The sequence below is a fragment of the Garra rufa genome, unplaced genomic scaffold (genome assembly GCF_049309525.1).
Source record: "Garra rufa unplaced genomic scaffold, GarRuf1.0 hap1_unplaced_003, whole genome shotgun sequence".
In the NCBI taxonomy this organism is placed as follows: Eukaryota; Metazoa; Chordata; class Actinopteri; order Cypriniformes; family Cyprinidae; genus Garra; species Garra rufa.
This window is the reverse complement of record NW_027394278.1, coordinates 2,963,222-2,981,486: the sequence shown is the minus strand read 5'-3', so window position 1 is coordinate 2,981,486 and position 18,265 is coordinate 2,963,222. Positions and strand designations below refer to the sequence as shown.

The 18,265-nt window shown below is 53.1% G+C and overlaps 19 non-coding genes across 19 annotated transcripts; all 19 read left to right on the top strand.

Annotated features, from left to right (window-relative positions):
* Positions 1-224: 224 nt before the first annotated feature.
* On the top strand, positions 225-306 carry trnal-uag (transfer RNA leucine (anticodon UAG)). Its single transcript has one exon. It is a non-coding gene; the product is annotated as a tRNA-Leu (tRNA).
* Positions 307-951: 645 nt separating this feature from the next.
* On the top strand, positions 952-1,033 carry trnal-aag (transfer RNA leucine (anticodon AAG)). The gene has a single exon. It is a non-coding gene; the product is annotated as a tRNA-Leu (tRNA).
* A 374-nt stretch (positions 1,034-1,407) lies between these two features.
* On the top strand, positions 1,408-1,489 carry trnal-aag (transfer RNA leucine (anticodon AAG)). The gene has a single exon. It is a non-coding gene; the product is annotated as a tRNA-Leu (tRNA).
* Positions 1,490-2,538: 1,049 nt separating this feature from the next.
* Positions 2,539-2,620, top strand: trnal-uag (transfer RNA leucine (anticodon UAG)). The gene has a single exon. It is a non-coding gene; the product is annotated as a tRNA-Leu (tRNA).
* A 1,113-nt stretch (positions 2,621-3,733) lies between these two features.
* Positions 3,734-3,815, top strand: trnal-aag (transfer RNA leucine (anticodon AAG)). Its single transcript has one exon. It is a non-coding gene; the product is annotated as a tRNA-Leu (tRNA).
* A 1,049-nt stretch (positions 3,816-4,864) lies between these two features.
* On the top strand, positions 4,865-4,946 carry trnal-uag (transfer RNA leucine (anticodon UAG)). Its single transcript has one exon. It is a non-coding gene; the product is annotated as a tRNA-Leu (tRNA).
* Positions 4,947-6,175: 1,229 nt separating this feature from the next.
* On the top strand, positions 6,176-6,257 carry trnal-uag (transfer RNA leucine (anticodon UAG)). Its single transcript has one exon. It is a non-coding gene; the product is annotated as a tRNA-Leu (tRNA).
* Positions 6,258-7,455: 1,198 nt separating this feature from the next.
* trnal-uag (transfer RNA leucine (anticodon UAG)) lies at positions 7,456-7,537 on the top strand. Its single transcript has one exon. It is a non-coding gene; the product is annotated as a tRNA-Leu (tRNA).
* A 1,229-nt stretch (positions 7,538-8,766) lies between these two features.
* trnal-uag (transfer RNA leucine (anticodon UAG)) lies at positions 8,767-8,848 on the top strand. Its single transcript has one exon. It is a non-coding gene; the product is annotated as a tRNA-Leu (tRNA).
* Positions 8,849-9,505: 657 nt separating this feature from the next.
* On the top strand, positions 9,506-9,587 carry trnal-aag (transfer RNA leucine (anticodon AAG)). Its single transcript has one exon. It is a non-coding gene; the product is annotated as a tRNA-Leu (tRNA).
* A 489-nt stretch (positions 9,588-10,076) lies between these two features.
* Positions 10,077-10,158, top strand: trnal-uag (transfer RNA leucine (anticodon UAG)). The gene has a single exon. It is a non-coding gene; the product is annotated as a tRNA-Leu (tRNA).
* A 1,217-nt stretch (positions 10,159-11,375) lies between these two features.
* trnal-uag (transfer RNA leucine (anticodon UAG)) lies at positions 11,376-11,457 on the top strand. The gene has a single exon. It is a non-coding gene; the product is annotated as a tRNA-Leu (tRNA).
* A 657-nt stretch (positions 11,458-12,114) lies between these two features.
* On the top strand, positions 12,115-12,196 carry trnal-aag (transfer RNA leucine (anticodon AAG)). The gene has a single exon. It is a non-coding gene; the product is annotated as a tRNA-Leu (tRNA).
* Positions 12,197-12,570: 374 nt separating this feature from the next.
* Positions 12,571-12,652, top strand: trnal-aag (transfer RNA leucine (anticodon AAG)). The gene has a single exon. It is a non-coding gene; the product is annotated as a tRNA-Leu (tRNA).
* Positions 12,653-13,701: 1,049 nt separating this feature from the next.
* trnal-uag (transfer RNA leucine (anticodon UAG)) lies at positions 13,702-13,783 on the top strand. The gene has a single exon. It is a non-coding gene; the product is annotated as a tRNA-Leu (tRNA).
* Positions 13,784-15,012: 1,229 nt separating this feature from the next.
* On the top strand, positions 15,013-15,094 carry trnal-uag (transfer RNA leucine (anticodon UAG)). The gene has a single exon. It is a non-coding gene; the product is annotated as a tRNA-Leu (tRNA).
* A 657-nt stretch (positions 15,095-15,751) lies between these two features.
* On the top strand, positions 15,752-15,833 carry trnal-aag (transfer RNA leucine (anticodon AAG)). Its single transcript has one exon. It is a non-coding gene; the product is annotated as a tRNA-Leu (tRNA).
* A 374-nt stretch (positions 15,834-16,207) lies between these two features.
* Positions 16,208-16,289, top strand: trnal-aag (transfer RNA leucine (anticodon AAG)). The gene has a single exon. It is a non-coding gene; the product is annotated as a tRNA-Leu (tRNA).
* Positions 16,290-17,338: 1,049 nt separating this feature from the next.
* Positions 17,339-17,420, top strand: trnal-uag (transfer RNA leucine (anticodon UAG)). Its single transcript has one exon. It is a non-coding gene; the product is annotated as a tRNA-Leu (tRNA).
* The last annotated feature ends 845 nt before the right edge of the window (positions 17,421-18,265 follow it).

Genomic DNA, 18,265 nt, shown 5'->3' with positions numbered 1-18,265 from the left:
GAGCGGGCTTGTTTTACGCAAACAGGATTAGACTGCAGCCGTTCCGCAGAGTCAGTATTTGGGAGGCCGTTTGACCTGTCGTAAAGACCCGTGGAACACACCATGACAAGGTAGCGTGGCCGAGCGGTCTAAGGCGCTGGATTAAGGTCCGGCGGCCGACGTTCTCTCTATATTTGGGGTGGGGGAAGAGGGCAGAAAATGGCCCACGAAAGTGCAAATCCCAGGGTAGCGTGGCCGAGTGGTCTAAGGCGCTGGATTTAGGCTCCAGTCTCTTCGGGGGCGTGGGTTCGAATCCCATCGCTGCCAGCAGCAATTTTAACCAAGGCAGGGAGGCCCTCTAACCCGCTTGGCAGCGGGATTATTTCACGCAAAAAGGATTAGACTGCAGCAGTTCTGCAGAGTAAGTATTAGGGAGGCCGTTCCACCTGTCGAAGAGACCCTTGGAGCGCAACCCGACGAGGTAGCATGGCCGCACGGTCTAATGCTACGCTCACACCAAACGGGAATATGCGTCTGGTCCGAGTGATGTCAATGGTAAGACGTGTTTACACCCGCCTGGAGTTCTTGCGGCGCGAATGAGGCGTTTAGCGCGGCGCGGTAGACGCGAATTCGCCTCATCCGCGCGTCTAGTTCTCGCGAATGGCGCGAATTGAGCGTCTGGCGTGTTAGGTGCGTTAAGCGCGAATTGTGCTTTTTTGTGAATCACGCGTCTGACAAGCATTCGCGTCTGCTGCCCGAGGTGAAAAATCTGAACTTCTGCGTCAATTCGCGCCGCGTTAACCAATCAGGAGCCTGCTTGATGCTGACCTCCACTCCACAGGAAGGGGGCCACCAGGAGTAGGACTGCATACCCCTGTATAAAGGATGCCTTTACGGCTTCGAATTACAAGGCATCAGCTTGCGGCGAAGCGCGACAAGAAAAAAAAGGGCCCACGAAGGCGGATGTGGCAGGGTAGCGTGGCCGAGTGGTCTAAGCCTCTGGATTAAGGCTCCAGTCTCTTCGGGGGCGTGGGTTCGAATCCCACTACTGCCAAGACAGAGTTTTGGAAAGCTATTGTGCCTATACACAAAAAAACATTCTTTGCCCGCACTCCAGAGGCTTTGCAAAGAACGTCCGGCGGCCGACGTTTTCTCCATCTTTGGGGTGGGGGAAGAGGGCAGAAAAGGGCCCACAAAAGTGAGCATTCCAGGGTAGCGTGGCCGAGAGGTCTAAGGCATTTGATTTAGGCTCCAGTCTAAATCCCATTGCTGCCAGCAGGCATTTTAACCAAGGCAGGGAGGCCCTCTAACCCGCTTGGGAGCGGGCTTGTTTTACGCAAACAGGATTAGACTGCAGCCGTTCCGCAGAGTCAGTATTTGGGAGGCCGTTTGACCTGTCGTAAAGACCCGTGGAACACACCATGACAAGGTAGCGTGGCCGAGCGGTCTAAGGCGCTGGATTAAGGCTCCAGTCTCTTCGGGGGCGTGGGTTCGAATCCCACCGCTGCCAGGGAAGTCTTTTGGAAAGCTCCTGAGGCTGCGAAGCGACTGGAGAAGTGACGCTGCATGCTCATCCAAACTTAGCCGCTTTCGCATTCTTTGCCATTTAGCAAAGTCAGTGCTTAAAGCTTGTCCCAGCCTCTGCTCCATTCCAACAGAGGCACACCAATAATTTACAATCATAGGAGAGGTGCAATAAAAAACAAACAAACAATTCAACGAATTTGAAAATTATATTAATGAAAAACAATGAGTAGTCTACAAGAATGGAGACAGCCAGTTTTACTCATGGAAAGTTTTGGGTGAAATAACAGCTGCCTGATCATTTTGATTTTAAATGCATCACAGCTGGCTATCGTTTCCACATAAGCCCCAAAGGCCTTGATTAGCGGATTCAGGTGTGCTTGATCAGAGATGGACCTCCACTCCACAGGAAGGGGGCCACCAGGAGTAGGACTGCATACCCTGTATTAAGGATGCCTTTACGGCGGCGAATTACAAGGCATCAGCTTGTGGCGAAGCGCAACCCAAATACAGCGACGATGATCCCTACACCGCTGTTCTGCTCTCCAGAGCAAATACAGAGCAGTGACACTCTCGATAAATGACCGATCAACAACAGACGTCTTGTAAAAAGATGGCTGCCAATGGGGTTCGAAACTTTTTGAAACTTTCGCCTCTCTGACGCACCTGACGCGCGTAAATTTCGCTTCAAACTTTTGTTTTTATGCGCGTCCATTTCGCTCTTGACGGGCGAATGAACACAAAGTGGTCACGCGTATAAATAGCAGCGGCAGGCGAGAATTTAGACGCGTATTCGCGTTTGGTGTGAACGTAGCATAAGGCGTTGGATTAAGGCTCCAGTCTCTTCGGGGGTGTGGGTTTGAATCCCACTGCTGCCAAGACAGAGTTTGGAAGGCTATTGTGCGTACGCAAAAAAAAAATGTTCTTTGCCCGCATTCCAGAGGCTTTGCATAGAAGGTCCGGCGGCCGACGTTCTCTCTATATTTGGGGTGGGGGAAGAGGGCAGAAAATGGCCCACGAAAGTGCAAATCCCAGGGTAGCGTGGCCGAGTGGTCTAAGGCGCTGGATTTAGGCTCCAGTCTCTTCGGGGGCGTGGGTTCGAATCCCATCGCTGCCAGCAGCAATTTTAACCAAGGCAGGGAGGCCCTCTAACCCGCTTGGCAGCGGGATTATTTCACGCAAACAGGATTAGACTGCAGCAGTTCTGCAGAGTAAGTATTAGGGAGGCCGTTCCACCTGTCAAAGAGACCCTTGGAGCGCAACCCGACGAGGTAGCATGGCCGCACGGTCTAATGCTACGCTCACACCAAATGGGAATATGCGTCTGGTCCGAGTGATTTCAATGTTAAGTCAATGGTAAGACGTGTTTACACCCGCCTGGAGTTCTTGCGGCGCGAATGAGGCGTTTAGCGCGGCGCGGTAGACGCGAATTCGCCTCATCCGCGCGTCTAGTTCTCGCGAATGGCGCGAATTGAGCGTCTGCCGTGTTAGGTGCGTTAAGCGCGAATTGTGCTTTTTTTGTGAATCACGCGTCTGACAAGCATTCGCGTCTGCTGCCCGAGGTGAAAAATCTGAACTTCTGCGTCAATTCGCGCCGCGTTAACCAATCAGGAGCCTGCTTGATGCTGACCTCCACTCCACAGGAAGGGGGCCACCAGGAGTAGGACTGCATACCCCTGTATAAAGGATGCCTTTACGGCTTCGAATTACAAGGCATCAGCTTGCGGCGAAGCGCGACAAGAAAAAAAAGGGCCCACGAAGGCGGCTGTGGCAGGGTAGCGTGGCCGAGTGGTCTAAGCCGCTGGATTAAGGCTCCAGTCTCTTCGGGGGCGTGGGTTTGAATCCCACTACTGCCAAGACAGAGTTTTGGAAAGCTATTGTGCCTATACACAAAAAAACATTCTTTGCCCGCACTCCAGAGGCTTTGCAAAGAACGTCCGGCGGCCGACGTTTTCTCTATCTTTGGGGTGGGGGAAGAGGGCAGAAAAGGGCCCACAAAAGTGAGCATTCCAGGGTAGCGTGGCCGAGAGGTCTAAGGCATTTGATTTAGGCTCCAGTCTAAATCCCATTGCTGCCAGCAGGCATTTTAACCAAGGCAGGGAGGCCCTCTAACCCGCTTGGGAGCGGGCTTGTTTTACGCAAACAGGATTAGACTGCAGCCGTTCCGCAGAGTCAGTATTTGGGAGGCCGTTTGACCTGTCGTAAAGACCCGTGGAACACACCATGACAAGGTAGCGTGGCCGAGCGGTCTAAGGCGCTGGATTAAGGCTCCAGTCTCTTCGGCGGCGTGGGTTCGAATCCCACCGCTGCCAGGGAAGTCTTTTGGAAAGCTCCTGAGGCTGCGAAGCGACTGGAGAAGTGACGCTGCATGCTCATCCAAACTTAGCTGCTTTCGCATTCTTTGCCATTTAGCAAAGTCAGTGCTTAAAGCTTGTCCCAGCCTCTGCTCCATTCCAACAGAGGCACACCAATAATTTACAATCATAGGAGAGGTGCAATAAAAATCAAACAAACAATTCAACGAATTTGAAAATTATATTAATGAAAAACAATGAGTAGTCTACAAGAATGGAGACAGCCAGTTTTACTCATGGAAAGTTTTGGGTGAAATAACAGCTGCCTGATCATTTTGATTTTAAATGCATCACAGCTGGCTATCGTTTCCACATAAGCCCCAAAGGCCTTGATTAGCGGATTCAGGTGTGCTTGATCAGAGATGGACCTCCACTCCACAGGAAGGGGGCCACCAGGAGTAGGACTGCATACCCTGTATTAAGGATGCCTTTACGGCGGCGAATTACAAGGCATCAGCTTGTGGCGAAGCGCAACCCAAATACAGCGACGATGATCCCTACACCGCTGTTCTGCTCTCCAGAGCAAATACAGAGCAGTGACACTCTCGATAAATGACCGATCAACAACAGACGTCTTGTAAAAAGATGGCTGCCAATGGGGTTCGAAACTTTTTGAAACTTTCGCCTCTCTGACGCACCTGACGCGCGTAAATTTCGCTTCAAACTTTTGTTTTTATGCGCGTCCATTTCGCTCTTGACGGGCGAATGAACACAAAGTGGTCACGCGTATAAATAGCAGCGGCAGGCGAGAATTTAGACGCGTATTCGCGTTTGGTGTGAACGTAGCATAAGGCGTTGGATTAAGGCTCCAGTCTCTTCGGGGGTGTGGGTTTGAATCCCACTGCTGCCAAGACAGAGTTTGGAAGGCTATTGTGCGTACGCAAAAAAAAAATGTTCTTTGCCCGCATTCCAGAGGCTTTGCATAGAAGGTCCGGCGGCCGACGTTCTCTCTATATTTGGGGTGGGGGAAGAGGGCAGAAAATGGCCCACGAAAGTGCAAATCCCAGGGTAGCGTGGCCGAGTGGTCTAAGGCGCTGGATTTAGGCTCCAGTCTCTTCGGGGGCGTGGGTTCGAATCCCATCGCTGCCAGCAGCAATTTTAACCAAGGCAGGGAGGCCCTCTAACCCGCTTGGCAGCGGGATTATTTCACGCAAACAGGATTAGACTGCAGCAGTTCTGCAGAGTAAGTATTAGGGAGGCCGTTCCACCTGTCAAAGAGACCCTTGGAGCGCAACCCGACGAGGTAGCATGGCCGCACGGTCTAATGCTACGCTCACACCAAACGGGAATATGCGTCTGGTCCGAGTGATTTCAATGTTAAGTCAATGGTAAGACGTGTTTACACCCGCCTGGAGTTCTTGCGGCGCGAATGAGGCGTTTAGCGCGGCGCGGTAGACGCGAATTCGCCTCATCCGCGCGTCTAGTTCTCGCGAATGGCGCGAATTGAGCGTCTGCCGTGTTAGGTGCGTTAAGCGCGAATTGTGCTTTTTTTGTGAATCACGCGTCTGACAAGCATTCGCGTCTGCTGCCCGAGGTGAAAAATCTGAACTTCTGCGTCAATTCGCGCCGCGTTAACCAATCAGGAGCCTGCTTGATGCTGACCTCCACTCCACAGGAAGGGGGCCACCAGGAGTAGGACTGCATACCCCTGTATAAAGGATGCCTTTACGGCTTCGAATTACAAGGCATCAGCTTGCGGCGAAGCGCGACAAGAAAAAAAAAGGGCCCACGAAGGCGGATGTGGCAGGGTAGCGTGGCCGAGTGGTCTAAGCCGCTGTATTAAGGCTCCAGTCTCTTCGGGGGCGTGGGTTCGAATCCCACTACTGCCAAGACAGAGTTTTGGAAAGCTATTGTGCCTATACACAAAAAAACATTCTTTGCCCGCACTCCAGAGGCTTTGCAAAGAACGTCCGGCGGCCGACGTTTTCTCTATCTTTGGGGTGGGGGAAGAGGGCAGAAAAGGGCCCACAAAAGTGAGCATTCCAGGGTAGCGTGGCCGAGAGGTCTAAGGCATTTGATTTAGGCTCCAGTCTAAATCCCATTGCTGCCAGCAGGCATTTTAACCAAGGCAGGGAGGCCCTCTAACCCGCTTGGGAGCGGGCTTGTTTTACGCAAACAGGATTAGACTGCAGCCGTTCCGCAGAGTCAGTATTTGGGAGGCCGTTTGACCTGTCGTAAAGACCCGTGGAACACACCATGACAAGGTAGCGTGGCCGAGCGGTCTAAGGCGCTGGATTAAGGTCCGGCGGCCGACGTTCTCTCTATATTTGGGGTGGGGGAAGAGGGCAGAAAATGGCCCACGAAAGTGCAAATCCCAGGGTAGCGTGGCCGAGTGGTCTAAGGCGCTGGATTTAGGCTCCAGTCTCTTCGGGGGCGTGGGTTCGAATCCCATCGCTGCCAGCAGCAATTTTAACCAAGGCAGGGAGGCCCTCTAACCCGCTTGGCAGCGGGATTATTTCACGCAAAAAGGATTAGACTGCAGCAGTTCTGCAGAGTAAGTATTAGGGAGGCCGTTCCACCTGTCGAAGAGACCCTTGGAGCGCAACCCGACGAGGTAGCATGGCCGCACGGTCTAATGCTACGCTCACACCAAACGGGAATATGCGTCTGGTCCGAGTGATTTCAATGTTAAGTCAATGGTAAAACGTGTTTACACCCGCCTGGAGTTCTTGCAGCGCGAATGAGGCGTTTAGCGCGGCGCGGTAGACGCGAATTCGCCTCATCCGCGCGTCTAGTTCTCGCGAATGGCGCGAATTGAGCGTCTGGCGTGTTAGGTGCGTTAAGCGCGAATTGTGCTTTTTTGTGAATCACGCGTCTGACAAGCATTCGCGTCTGCTGCCCGAGGTGAAAAATCTGAACTTCTGCGTCAATTCGCGCCGCGTTAACCAATCAGGAGCCTGCTTGATGCTGACCTCCACTCCACAGGAAGGGGGCCACCAGGAGTAGGACTGCATACCCCTGTATAAAGGATGCCTTTACGGCTTCGAATTACAAGGCATCAGCTTGCGGCGAAGCGCGACGAGAAAAAAAAAGTGGCCGAGTGGTCTAAGCTGCTGGATTAAGGCTCCAGTCTCTTCGGGGGCGTGGGTTTGAATCCCACTACTGCCAAGACAGAGTTTTGGAAGGCTATTGTGCCTATACACAAAAAAAACATTCTTTGCCCGCACTCCAGAGGCTTTGCAAAGAAGGTCCGGCGGCCGACATTTTCTCTATCTTTGGGGTGGGGGAAGAGGGCAGAAAAGGGCCCACGAAAGTGAGCATTCCAGGGTAGCGTGGCCAAGAGGTCTAAGGCATTTGATTTAGGCTCCAGTCTAAATCCCATTGCTGCCAGCAGGCATTTTAACCAAGGCAGGGAGGCCCTCTAACCCGCTTGGGAGCGGGCTTGTTTTACGCAAACAGGATTAGACTGCAGCCGTTCCGCAGAGTCAGTATTTGGGAGGCCGTTTGACCTGTCGTAAAGACCCGTGGAACACACCATGACAAGGTAGCGTGGCCGAGCGGTCTAAGGCGCTGGATTAAGGTCCGGCGGCCGACGTTCTCTCTATATTTGGGGTGGGGGAAGAGGGCAGAAAATGGCCCACGAAAGTGCAAATCCCAGGGTAGCGTGGCCGAGTGGTCTAAGGCGCTGGATTTAGGCTCCAGTCTCTTCGGGGGCGTGGGTTCGAATCCCATCGCTGCCAGCAGCAATTTTAACCAAGGCAGGGAGGCCCTCTAACCCGCTTGGCAGCGGGATTATTTCACGCAAACAGGATTAGACTGCAGCAGTTCTGCAGAGTAAGTATTAGGGAGGCCGTTCCACCTGTCGAAGAGACCCTTGTAGCGCAACCCGACGAGGTAGCATGGCCGCACGGTCTAATGCTACGCTCACACCAAACGGGAATATGCGTCTGGTCCGAGTGATTTCAATGTTAAGTCAATGGTAAGACGTGTTTACACCCGCCTGGAGTTCTTGCGGCGCGAATGAGGCGTTTAGCGCGGCGCGGTAGACGCGAATTCGCCTCATCCGCGCGTCTAGTTCTCGCGAATGGCGCGAATTGAGCGTCTGGCGTGTTAGGTGCGTTAAGCGCGAATTGTGCTTTTTTTGTGAATCACGCGTCTGACAAGCATTCGCGTCTGCTGCCCGAGGTGAAAAATCTGAACTTCTGCGTCAATTCGCGCCGCGTTAACCAATCAGGAGCCTGCTTGATGCTGACCTCCACTCCACAGGAAGGGGGCCACCAGGAGTAGGACTGCATACCCCTGTATAAAGGATGCCTTTACGGCTTCGAATTACAAGGCATCAGCTTGCGGCGAAGCGCGACAAGAAAAAAAAAGGGCCCACGAAGGCGGATGTGGCAGGGTAGCGTGGCCGAGTGGTCTAAGCCGCTGTATTAAGGCTCCAGTCTCTTCAGGGGCGTGGGTTCGAATCCCACTACTGCCAAGACAGAGTTTTGGAAAGCTATTGTGCCTATACACAAAAAAACATTCTTTGCCCGCACTCCAGAGGCTTTGCAAAGAACGTCCGGCGGCCGACGTTTTCTCTATCTTTGGGGTGGGGGAAGAGGGCAGAAAAGGGCCCACAAAAGTGAGCATTCCAGGGTAGCGTGGCCGAGAGGTCTAAGGCATTTGATTTAGGCTCCAGTCTAAATCCCATTGCTGCCAGCAGGCATTTTAACCAAGGCAGGGAGGCCCTCTAACCCGCTTGGGAGCGGGCTTGTTTTACGCAAACAGGATTAGACTGCAGCCGTTCCGCAGAGTCAGTATTTGGGAGGCCGTTTGACCTGTCGTAAAGACCCGTGGAACACACCATGACAAGGTAGCGTGGCCGAGCGGTCTAAGGCGCTGGATTAAGGTCCGGCGGCCGACGTTCTCTCTATATTTGGGGTGGGGGAAGAGGGCAGAAAATGGCCCACGAAAGTGCAAATCCCAGGGTAGCGTGGCCGAGTGGTCTAAGGCGCTGGATTTAGGCTCCAGTCTCTTCGGGGGCGTGGGTTCGAATCCCATCGCTGCCAGCAGCAATTTTAACTAAGGCAGGGAGGCCCTCTAACCCGCTTGGCAGCGGGATTATTTCACGCAAAAAGGATTAGACTGCAGCAGTTCTGCAGAGTAAGTATTAAGGAGGCCGTTCCACCTGTCGAAGAGACCCTTGGAGCGCAACCCGACGAGGTAGCATGGCCGCACGGTCTAATGCTACGCTCACACCAAACGGGAATATGCGTCTGGTCCGAGTGATTTCAATGTTAAGTCAATGGTAAGACGTGTTTACACCCGCCTGGAGTTCTTGCGGCGCGAATGAGGCGTTTAGCGCGGCGCGGTAGACGCGAATTCGCCTCATCCGCGCGTCTAGTTCTCGCGAATGGCGCGAATTGAGCGTCTGGCGTGTTAGGTGCGTTAAGCGCGAATTGTGCTTTTTTGTGAATCACGCGTCTGACAAGCATTCGCGTCTGCTGCCCGAGGTGAAAAATCTGAACTTCTGCGTCAATTCGCGCCGCGTTAACCAATCAGGAGCCTGCTTGATGCTGACCTCCACTCCACAGGAAGGGGGCCACCAGGAGTAGGACTGCATACCCCTGTATAAAGGATGCCTTTACGGCTTCGAATTACAAGGCATCAGCTTGCGGCGAAGCACGACAAGAAAAAAAAAGGGCCCACGAAGGCGGATGTGGCAGGGTAGCGTGGCCGAGTGGTCTAAGCCTCTGGATTAAGGCTCCAGTCTCTTCGGGGGCGTGGGTTCGAATCCCACTACTGCCAAGACAGAGTTTTGGAAAGCTATTGTGCCTATACACAAAAAAACATTCTTTGCCCGCACTCCAGAGGCTTTGCAAAGAACGTCCGGCGGCCGACGTTTTCTCCATCTTTGGGGTGGGGGAAGAGGGCAGAAAAGGGCCCACAAAAGTGAGCATTCCAGGGTAGCGTGGCCGAGAGGTCTAAGGCATTTGATTTAGGCTCCAGTCTAAATCCCATTGCTGCCAGCAGGCATTTTAACCAAGGCAGGGAGGCCCTCTAACCCGCTTGGGAGCGGGCTTGTTTTACGCAAACAGGATTAGACTGCAGCCGTTCCGCAGAGTCAGTATTTGGGAGGCCGTTTGACCTGTCGTAAAGACCCGTGGAACACACCATGACAAGGTAGCGTGGCCGAGCGGTCTAAGGCGCTGGATTAAGGTCCGGCGGCCGACGTTCTCTCTATATTTGGGGTGGGGGAAGAGGGCAGAAAATGGCCCACGAAAGTGCAAATCCCAGGGTAGCGTGGCCGAGTGGTCTAAGGCGCTGGATTTAGGCTCCAGTCTCTTTGGGGGCGTGGGTTCGAATCCCATCGCTGCCAGCAGCAATTTTAACCAAGGCAGGGAGGCCCTCTAACCCGCTTGGCAGCGGGATTATTTCACGCAAAAAGGATTAGACTGCAGCAGTTCTGCAGAGTAAGTATTAGGGAGGCCGTTCCACCTGTCGAAGAGACCCTTGGAGCGCAACCCGACGAGGTAGCATGGCCGCACGGTCTAATGCTACGCTCACACCAAACGGGAATATGCGTCTGGTCCGAGTGATGTCAATGGTAAGACGTGTTTACACCCGCCTGGAGTTCTTGCGGCGCGAATGAGGCGTTTAGCGCGGCGCGGTAGACGCGAATTCGCCTCATCCGCCCGTCTAGTTCTCGCGAATGGCGCGAATTGAGCGTCTGGCGTGTTAGGTGCGTTAAGCGCGAATTGTGCTTTTTTGTGAATCACGCGTCTGACAAGCATTCGCGTCTGCTGCCCGAGGTGAAAAATCTGAACTTCTGCGTCAATTCGCGCCGCGTTAACCAATCAGGAGCCTGCTTGATGCTGACCTCCACTCCACAGGAAGGGGGCCACCAGGAGTAGGACTGCATACCCCTGTATAAAGGATGCCTTTACGGCTTCGAATTGCAAGGCATCAGCTTGCGGCGAAGCGCGACAAGAAAAAAAAAGGGCCCACGAAGGCGGCTGTGGCAGGGTAGCGTGGCCGAGTGGTCTAAGCCGCTGGATTAAGGCTCCAGTCTCTTCGGGGGCGTGGGTTTGAATCCCACTACTGCCAAGACAGAGTTTTGGAAAGCTATTGTGCCTATACACAAAAAAACATTCTTTGCCCGCACTCCAGAGGCTTTGCAAAGAACGTCCGGCGGCCGACGTTTTCTCTATCTTTGGGGTGGGGGAAGAGGGCAGAAAAGGGCCCACAAAAGTGAGCATTCCAGGGTAGCGTGGCCGAGAGGTCTAAGGCATTTGATTTAGGCTCCAGTCTAAATCCCATTGCTGCCAGCAGGCATTTTAACCAAGGCAGGGAGGCCCTCTAACCCGCTTGGGAGCGGGCTTGTTTTACGCAAACAGGATTAGACTGCAGCCGTTCCGCAGAGTCAGTATTTGGGAGGCCGTTTGACCTGTCGTAAAGACCCGTGGAACACACCATGACAAGGTAGCGTGGCCGAGCGGTCTAAGGCGCTGGATTAAGGTCCGGCGGCCGACGTTCTCTCTATATTTGGGGTGGGGGAAGAGGGCAGAAAATGGCCCACGAAAGTGCAAATCCCAGGGTAGCGTGGCCGAGTGGTCTAAGGCGCTGGATTTAGGCTCCAGTCTCTTCGGGGGCGTGGGTTCGAATCCCATCGCTGCCAGCAGCAATTTTAACCAAGGCAGGGAGGCCCTCTAACCCGCTTGGCAGCGGGATTATTTCACGCAAAAAGGATTAGACTGCAGCAGTTCTGCAGAGTAAGTATTAGGGAGGCCGTTCCACCTGTCGAAGAGACCCTTGGAGCGCAACCCGACGAGGTAGCATGGCCGCACGGTCTAATGCTACGCTCACACCAAACGGGAATATGCGTCTGGTCCGAGTGATTTCAATGTTAAGTCAATGGTAAGACGTTTTTACACCCGCCTGGAGTTCTTGCGGCGCGAATGAGGCGTTTAGCGCGGCGCGGTAGACGCGAATTCGCCTCATCCGCGCGTCTAGTTCTCGCGAATGGCGCGAATTGAGCGTCTGGCGTGTTAGGTGCGTTAAGCGCGAATTGTGCTTTTTTGTGAATCACGCGTCTGACAAGCATTCGCGTCTGCTGCCCGAGGTGAAAAATCTGAACTTCTGCGTCAATTCGCGCCGCGTTAACCAATCAGGAGCCTGCTTGATGCTGACCTCCACTCCACAGGAAGGGGGCCACCAGGAGTAGGACTGCATACCCCTGTATAAAGGATGCCTTTACGGCTTCGAATTACAAGGCATCAGCTTGCGGCGAAGCGCGACAAGAAAAAAAAAGGGCCCACGAAGGCAGATGTGGCAGGGTAGCGTGGCCGAGTGGTCTAAGCCTCTGGATTAAGGCTCCAGTCTCTTCGGGGGCGTGGGTTCGAATCCCACTACTGCCAAGACAGAGTTTTGGAAAGCTATTGTGCCTATACACAAAAAAACATTCTTTGCCCGCACTCCAGAGGCTTTGCAAAGAACGTCCGGCGGCCGACGTTTTGTCCATCTTTGGGGTGGGGGAAGAGGGCAGAAAAGGGCCCACAAAAGTGAGCATTCCAGGGTAGCGTGGCCGAGAGGTCTAAGGCATTTGATTTAGGCTCCAGTCTAAATCCCATTGCTGCCAGCAGGCATTTTAACCAAGGCAGGGAGGCCCTCTAACCCGCTTGGGAGCGGGCTTGTTTTACGCAAACAGGATTAGACTGCAGCCGTTCCGCAGAGTCAGTATTTGGGAGGCCGTTTGACCTGTCGTAAAGACCCGTGGAACACACCATGACAAGGTAGCGTGGCCGAGCGGTCTAAGGCGCTGGATTAAGGCTCCAGTCTCTTCGGGGGCGTGGGTTCGAATCCCACCGCTGCCAGGGAAGTCTTTTGGAAAGCTCCTGAGGCTGCGAAGCGACTGGAGAAGTGACGCTGCATGCTCATCCAAACTTAGCTGCTTTCGCATTCTTTGCCATTTAGCAAAGTCAGTGCTTAAAGCTTGTCCCAGCCTCTGCTCCATTCCAACAGAGGCACACCAATAATTTACAATCATAGGAGAGGTGCAATAAAAAACAAACAAACAATTCAACGAATTTGAAAATTATATTAATGAAAAACAATGAGTAGTCTACAAGAATGGAGACAGCCAGTTTTACTCATGGAAAGTTTTGGGTGAAATAACAGCTGCCTGATCATTTTGATTTTAAATGCATCACAGCTGGCTATCGTTTCCACATAAGCCCCAAAGGCCTTGATTAGCGGATTCAGGTGTGCTTGATCAGAGATGGACCTCCACTCCACAGGAAGGGGGCCACCAGGAGTAGGACTGCATACCCTGTATTAAGGATGCCTTTACGGCGGCGAATTACAAGGCATCAGCTTGTGGCGAAGCGCAACCCAAATACAGCGACGATGATCCCTACACCGCTGTTCTGCTCTCCAGAGCAAATACAGAGCAGTGACACTCTCGATAAATGACCGATCAACAACAGACGTCTTGTAAAAAGATGGCTGCCAATGGGGTTCGAAACTTTTTGAAACTTTCGCCTCTCTGACGCACCTGACGCGCGTAAATTTCGCTTCAAACTTTTGTTTTTATGCGCGTCCATTTCGCTCTTGACGGGCGAATGAACACAAAGTGGTCACGCGTATAAATAGCAGCGGCAGGCGAGAATTTAGACGCGTATTCGCGTTTGGTGTGAACGTAGCATAAGGCGTTGGATTAAGGCTCCAGTCTCTTCGGGGGTGTGGGTTTGAATCCCACTGCTGCCAAGACAGAGTTTGGAAGGCTATTGTGCGTACGCAAAAAAAAAATGTTCTTTGCCCGCATTCCAGAGGCTTTGCATAGAAGGTCCGGCGGCCGACGTTCTCTCTATATTTGGGGTGGGGGAAGAGGGCAGAAAATGGCCCACGAAAGTGCAAATCCCAGGGTAGCGTGGCCGAGTGGTCTAAGGCGCTGGATTTAGGCTCCAGTCTCTTCGGGGGCGTGGGTTCGAATCCCATCGCTGCCAGCAGCAATTTTAACCAAGGCAGGGAGGCCCTCTAACCCGCTTGGCAGCGGGATTATTTCACGCAAACAGGATTAGACTGCAGCAGTTCTGCAGAGTAAGTATTAGGGAGGCCGTTCCACCTGTCAAAGAGACCCTTGGAGCGCAACCCGACGAGGTAGCATGGCCGCACGGTCTAATGCTACGCTCACACCAAACGGGAATATGCGTCTGGTCCGAGTGATTTCAATGTTAAGTCAATGGTAAGACGTGTTTACACCCGCCTGGAGTTCTTGCGGCGCGAATGAGGCGTTTAGCGCGGCGCGGTAGACGCGAATTCGCCTCATCCGCGCGTCTAGTTCTCGCGAATGGCGCGAATTGAGCGTCTGCCGTGTTAGGTGCGTTAAGCGCGAATTGTGCTTTTTTTGTGAATCACGCGTCTGACAAGCATTCGCGTCTGCTGCCCGAGGTGAAAAATCTGAACTTCTGCGTCAATTCGCGCCGCGTTAACCAATCAGGAGCCTGCTTGATGCTGACCTCCACTCCACAGGAAGGGGGCCACCAGGAGTAGGACTGCATACCCCTGTATAAAGGATGCCTTTACGGCTTCGAATTACAAGGCATCAGCTTGCGGCGAAGCGCGACAAGAAAAAAAAAGGGCCCACGAAGGCGGATGTGGCAGGGTAGCGTGGCCGAGTGGTCTAAGCCGCTGTATTAAGGCTCCAGTCTCTTCGGGGGCGTGGGTTCGAATCCCACTACTGCCAAGACAGAGTTTTGGAAAGCTATTGTGCCTATACACAAAAAAACATTCTTTGCCCGCACTCCAGAGGCTTTGCAAAGAACGTCCGGCGGCCGACGTTTTCTCTATCTTTGGGGTGGGGGAAGAGGGCAGAAAAGGGCCCACAAAAGTGAGCATTCCAGGGTAGCGTGGCCGAGAGGTCTAAGGCATTTGATTTAGGCTCCAGTCTAAATCCCATTGCTGCCAGCAGGCATTTTAACCAAGGCAGGGAGGCCCTCTAACCCGCTTGGGAGCGGGCTTGTTTTACGCAAACAGGATTAGACTGCAGCCGTTCCGCAGAGTCAGTATTTGGGAGGCCGTTTGACCTGTCGTAAAGACCCGTGGAACACACCATGACAAGGTAGCGTGGCCGAGCGGTCTAAGGCGCTGGATTAAGGTCCGGCGGCCGACGTTCTCTCTATATTTGGGGTGGGGGAAGAGGGCAGAAAATGGCCCACGAAAGTGCAAATCCCAGGGTAGCGTGGCCGAGTGGTCTAAGGCGCTGGATTTAGGCTCCAGTCTCTTCGGGGGCGTGGGTTCGAATCCCATCGCTGCCAGCAGCAATTTTAACCAAGGCAGGGAGGCCCTCTAACCCGCTTGGCAGCGGGATTATTTCACGCAAAAAGGATTAGACTGCAGCAGTTCTGCAGAGTAAGTATTAGGGAGGCCGTTCCACCTGTCGAAGAGACCCTTGGAGCGCAACCCGACGAGGTAGCATGGCCGCACGGTCTAATGCTACGCTCACACCAAACGGGAATATGCGTCTGGTCCGAGTGATTTCAATGTTAAGTCAATGGTAAAACGTGTTTACACCCGCCTGGAGTTCTTGCGGCGCGAATGAGGCGTTTAGCGCGGCGCGGTAGACGCGAATTCGCCTCATCCGCGCGTCTAGTTCTCGCGAATGGCGCGAATTGAGCGTCTGGCGTGTTAGGTGCGTTAAGCGCGAATTGTGCTTTTTTGTGAATCACGCGTCTGACAAGCATTCGCGTCTGCTGCCCGAGGTGAAAAATCTGAACTTCTGCGTCAATTCGCGCCGCGTTAACCAATCAGGAGCCTGCTTGATGCTGACCTCCACTCCACAGGAAGGGGGCCACCAGGAGTAGGACTGCATACCCCTGTATAAAGGATGCCTTTACGGCTTCGAATTACAAGGCATCAGCTTGCGGCGAAGCGCGACAAGAAAAAAAAAGGGCCCACGAAGGCGGATGTGGCAGGGTAGCGTGGCCGAGTGGTCTAAGCCTCTGGATTAAGGCTCCAGTCTCTTCGGGGGCGTGGGTTCGAATCCCACTACTGCCAAGACAGAGTTTTGGAAAGCTATTGTGCCTATACACAAAAAAACATTCTTTGCCCGCACTCCAGAGGCTTTGCAAAGAACGTCCGGCGGCCGACGTTTTGTCCATCTTTGGGGTGGGGGAAGAGGGCAGAAAAGGGCCCACAAAAGTGAGCATTCCAGGGTAGCGTGGCCGAGAGGTCTAAGGCATTTGATTTAGGCTCCAGTCTAAATCCCATTGCTGCCAGCAGGCATTTTAACCAAGGCAGGGAGGCCCTCTAACCCGCTTGGGAGCGGGCTTGTTTTACGCAAACAGGATTAGACTGCAGCCGTTCCGCAGAGTCAGTATTTGGGAGGCCGTTTGACCTGTCGTAAAGACCCGTGGAACACACCATGACAAGGTAGCGTGGCCGAGCGGTCTAAGGCGCTGGATTAAGGCTCCAGTCTCTTCGGGGGCGTGGGTTCGAATCCCACCGCTGCCAGGGAAGTCTTTTGGAAAGCTCCTGAGGCTGCGAAGCGACTGGAGAAGTGACGCTGCATGCTCATCCAAACTTAGCTGCTTTCGCATTCTTTGCCATTTAGCAAAGTCAGTGCTTAAAGCTTGTCCCAGCCTCTGCTCCATTCCAACAGAGGCACACCAATAATTTACAATCATAGGAGAGGTGCAATAAAAAACAAACAAACAATTCAACGAATTTGAAAATTATATTAATGAAAAACAATGAGTAGTCTACAAGAATGGAGACAGCCAGTTTTACTCATGGAAAGTTTTGGGTGAAATAACAGCTGCCTGATCATTTTGATTTTAAATGCATCACAGCTGGCTATCGTTTCCACATAAGCCCCAAAGGCCTTGATTAGCGGATTCAGGTGTGCTTGATCAGAGATGGACCTCCACTCCACAGGAAGGGGGCCACCAGGAGTAGGACTGCATACCCTGTATTAAGGATGCCTTTACGGCGGCGAATTACAAGGCATCAGCTTGTGGCGAAGCGCAACCCAAATACAGCGACGATGATCCCTACACCGCTGTTCTGCTCTCCAGAGCAAATACAGAGCAGTGACACTCTCGATAAATGACCGATCAACAACAGACGTCTTGTAAAAAGATGGCTGCCAATGGGGTTCGAAACTTTTTGAAACTTTCGCCTCTCTGACGCACCTGACGCGCGTAAATTTCGCTTCAAACTTTTGTTTTTATGCGCGTCCATTTCGCTCTTGACGGGCGAATGAACACAAAGTGGTCACGCGTATAAATAGCAGCGGCAGGCGAGAATTTAGACGCGTATTCGCGTTTGGTGTGAACGTAGCATAAGGCGTTGGATTAAGGCTCCAGTCTCTTCGGGGGTGTGGGTTTGAATCCCACTGCTGCCAAGACAGAGTTTGGAAGGCTATTGTGCGTACGCAAAAAAAAAATGTTCTTTGCCCGCATTCCAGAGGCTTTGCATAGAAGGTCCGGCGGCCGACGTTCTCTCTATATTTGGGGTGGGGGAAGAGGGCAGAAAATGGCCCACGAAAGTGCAAATCCCAGGGTAGCGTGGCCGAGTGGTCTAAGGCGCTGGATTTAGGCTCCAGTCTCTTCGGGGGCGTGGGTTCGAATCCCATCGCTGCCAGCAGCAATTTTAACCAAGGCAGGGAGGCCCTCTAACCCGCTTGGCAGCGGGATTATTTCACGCAAACAGGATTAGACTGCAGCAGTTCTGCAGAGTAAGTATTAGGGAGGCCGTTCCACCTGTCAAAGAGACCCTTGGAGCGCAACCCGACGAGGTAGCATGGCCGCACGGTCTAATGCTACGCTCACACCAAACGGGAATATGCGTCTGGTCCGAGTGATTTCAATGTTAAGTCAATGGTAAGACGTGTTTACACCCGCCTGGAGTTCTTGCGGCGCGAATGAGGCGTTTAGCGCGGCGCGGTAGACGCGAATTCGCCTCATCCGCGCGTCTAGTTCTCGCGAATGGCGCGAATTGAGCGTCTGCCGTGTTAGGTGCGTTAAGCGCGAATTGTGCTTTTTTTGTGAATCACGCGTCTGACAAGCATTCGCGTCTGCTGCCCGAGGTGAAAAATCTGAACTTCTGCGTCAATTCGCGCCGCGTTAACCAATCAGGAGCCTGCTTGATGCTGACCTCCACTCCACAGGAAGGGGGCCACCAGGAGTAGGACTGCATACCCCTGTATAAAGGATGCCTTTACGGCTTCGAATTACAAGGCATCAGCTTGCGGCGAAGCGCGACAAGAAAAAAAAAGTGGCCGAGTGGTCTAAGCTGCTGGATTAAGGCTCCAGTCTCTTCGGGGGCGTGGGTTTGAATCCCACTACTGCCAAGACAGAGTTTTGGAAGGCTATTGTGCCTATACACAAAAAAACATTCTTTGCCCGCACTCCAGAGGCTTTGCAAAGAAGGTCCGGCGGCCGACATTTTCTCTATCTTTGGGGTGGGGGAAGAGGGCAGAAAAGGGC